Raw genomic sequence first — 3,562 nt, forward strand, 5'->3', positions numbered from 1 at the left:
TATAACAGCTCTCTGAGTCAGGTATTATCTGTCAACAAACAATCATCTATGTAAACAACCATCTACAAACATATTATTTTTGATACATTATGGTCACGATGTTTCTGTTTCTAACCTCAAATCTTCCATATGGTTGTCCATCCCCCTGGCCACTCCTAAATTTGTCCATTATGATTAATTTCTTTAGTTTTTCATATCCAAAGTCACCTACTCTTGACACTTTGCATTCAGTTGTAATACAATGACTGATCTTGATATTATCCAAGTACACAATCTGAAAATAGGCAATTGTCAGAAATAGAAAAATGTTTCATTGCAGGTAAAGTAACTATTATGTTTTTCTAGTATATTGTTGTACCTGAAGGAATAACAAACAGCCATCCAAGCAAACTGATGATTTCCCAGCTAGCATGTCAGCCTTAATCTTGGAACTACTTTCTTTGAGTGTCTTCAATACATAGGATGACCAATTCAAGTTCAATATACGTTTTGGTTTAGTGATTGAGTCAGATATATCTGTGTTGATTTTTGGTGGCCTCCCCTTTGGTGCTATGAAATAGCTAACTGCATATATCACCATAGCTATCATGTATGCATCTTGAAGTGCTTCATCCTTATCATTGGATATATCCCTCTGAAGAACCTTTTTAATGCTGTCAAGATCAAGTTCATCATTCGCATCTAATACTAGTTTTTTCCTTATAATATTCTTGTTCCGGTCCAGTTTTGAAGGGTCATGTACAGCCAACTCCTCACCAGTCCATGTTAAACCCATAAAAAATTAACATCTACATCTTTTATTGGAATGCTTCCACGATCTCCTAGCTGAAGAGTTCCAGTAGCGGAGTCTAAGTTCGTCAGCAACCAAAAAGAGAACTGTAGTTTGAATGGCCTCTCAGAATCCCCCTCTCCTTTAGGTAGTTGCAAAAGTCCATCAAACCTCATTTTCCTTATAATTCTCTCTTTTTCCTCAGTCAAGTTAGAAAGGATTTCTACTGAAGGGTTTATTCTGAACCCACTATGAACCTATAAAAAGTACCAAAAATGCAAAATTAGCTTTTCAGTTCTAACAAATTATGCACATAGCATTCTTTCATTGTCATTGAAACAGATATATTCTTATTTTGGCCTACACGACATTATTGTTTTTGTTCACACCCACACTGTCTTTTGTTTTATCCATAGAATTTATTCATTTATTTATCTGTTGTTTATGTGTTCTGCCGTTAATCTTTTAGGAAACTAATCCAAAGTTGACTCGTTTAGATTTAGGACATAGCACTCTGAATCTTTTAAGACATTATGTTTGTATGCAATGTGAGACCTACATCTAGTTTAGATGTAATCTCATCTAGAATGAAGACCGCTGCTTAAATCAGAAACATTTAGGAAGCTAGCAATGATTGTTTTTCTTATTTACCTTCGCAGTTCTTTGTTGCGCTTCATCTCTTGGTCCCCTCGCATCAGCTGAACCCCTAGATCCACTGCTCGTCTGTTGAGCATCCATCCCCCGCCTATCCCCATCTCCTTGAGTTATTGGCATCCTGAATATGAACTATTCACTCATTATTTTCTGCACCCTTTTTGCGTAGTAATGTAGAGAAACATTAGGCATTCTGTTCACTGACCTGAGAGAACGATTCGTAGACGGTCTCCTTGTTCCTAGAGATGTTCAGTGTGGATGTGCCTCCTGGTTTGTTCTTGTGCTGGCAGTTTTTTAGCCGCAACTGTTGAATAGAGAGTTTGGAATGAAGAACTTTGTTGACTGTAGGTCCATGGCTCCGTTCTATTTGATTTCTTTAATTTCTCTCGCTAGATTCTCTCGTACCCCTACTCCCCACCTTCCGTGATAGAAAGGACATGAGGTCCTGTCCTATCTCTTTTTTCTTCAAGTAGTACTCGGTTGATTCATGATCTTTTTTTTCTGCCTACTGATCAATGGCAGCTTAGTGGTTACCGGTTTCAGCCCATACATTCATTAGTAAATTAACTCATAGCAACGGAGCATTATATACATTTAATTATATATAATGCTCCGTGTTCCATTTGCTTTGTTCAATGTACCAACTTTAAATTAATTATACTATGTACTCTATTTAAAACCCTTTTACAATTTCATTTTTTAGTACATCCACATGCAAAAATTGTTTTGTTATTAGTTTTACCATCACCTTGTTATTGTAGTTTCATATCATTTACCACTTCTATGTTTTTTTTAAATTAGTTGTGTTGTGTCAGTTTCTGTCGGTACGTTTTATCTATATACGTCCATATTTGTGTATGTTGTTATGTATTTATGAAATGCCTCCAATATATGAATTTTGTACATGTTATTTTGTAGAATTTCCTGATCAATTTAATATGTATATTTTATTCTTAGGATGATTTTTATTTTAAAAAGAAGTTATTTCGTATTATTTATTTTTAAATTGAGTTGTGGAAATTAATTCATGTTGGTCCTATCATATGAACTAGTTGCAGTTATACACTTTGTGGTAGAGGTGGCACTTGGGCCCTGGCAAGCTGCCATGGCACGACCCCTCACGTGCTCCGTCCAACTCGTTGGTCGTGCCCTCTAGGCACGTGATGCACGTCGTTTCATGTATTTCATAATATTTATTTTTTAATTGAGTTGATGAATTTCATTTTTGTTTGCCCTATCCGATGAACTAGGTGCAGTTTTCCGTTTTATTGTAGAGTTAGGACTTGGGCCACGCCTGGATGCCATGGCATGGCCCTTAACATGCTTCGTGCAACTTTTAGCCGTGGCCTTTAGGCATGTGATGCACGTCGTGCCTTGCTGATAGGGCACGCTAAATCATTTCTTCAGCCGAAGCACGGCGTGTGGCATGACGGCACGCTTTCGGGTCATCTCGGAACTAGCTGAATGAAAATTTTAATCATTTGCATAATCTTATTCAATAACTAGACATGAGATAGTATAGTAAATGCTTGAATATCTCATTTAGTAGTTGTATTGTCTACGTGCCATTTTTGTGCCGTGCCAGAGCAAGTACGGCCCAAAATGCGTGCCCTTCATGTAGCCCGATCTGCCGACGTCCTACGTTAAATGTATATAACATAATGTATCAATTGCAATGTTGAATGTACCATCTTTACATTAATTATACAGTGTACTATATTTGAAACCTTTTTATATATCCAAAAAATTTTGAGCACATCCATATCACAAAAGGGTTTTGTTATTAGTTTTGTTTTATAGTATGTTTGTGAATCCATCTTATTCTTGTACTTTTCATATTATTTTCCCACTTCTATGTTCTTAAACTATTTGCCTTGTGTCAATTTACGTATCAAAAGGTATGTTGTCTTTATGTTCGTGGATATGGTGTGTATGTTGTCATATATTTATAAAACCCCACTAATATTTGAATTTTGTTTATGTTACTTTGTTGAATTTTCTAATCCAAATATTCTATACATTGTATTCTTATAATGATCTTTAGTTTAAGAAGAAGTTATTTCATACTATTTATTTTTAATTGATTCGTTGAATTTATTTCGTGTTGGCCCTATCACATGAACTAGTAGCAGTTTTTGG

This window comes from Miscanthus floridulus, chromosome 14, assembly GCF_019320115.1.
Source record: "Miscanthus floridulus cultivar M001 chromosome 14, ASM1932011v1, whole genome shotgun sequence".
In the NCBI taxonomy this organism is placed as follows: Eukaryota; Viridiplantae; Streptophyta; class Magnoliopsida; order Poales; family Poaceae; genus Miscanthus; species Miscanthus floridulus.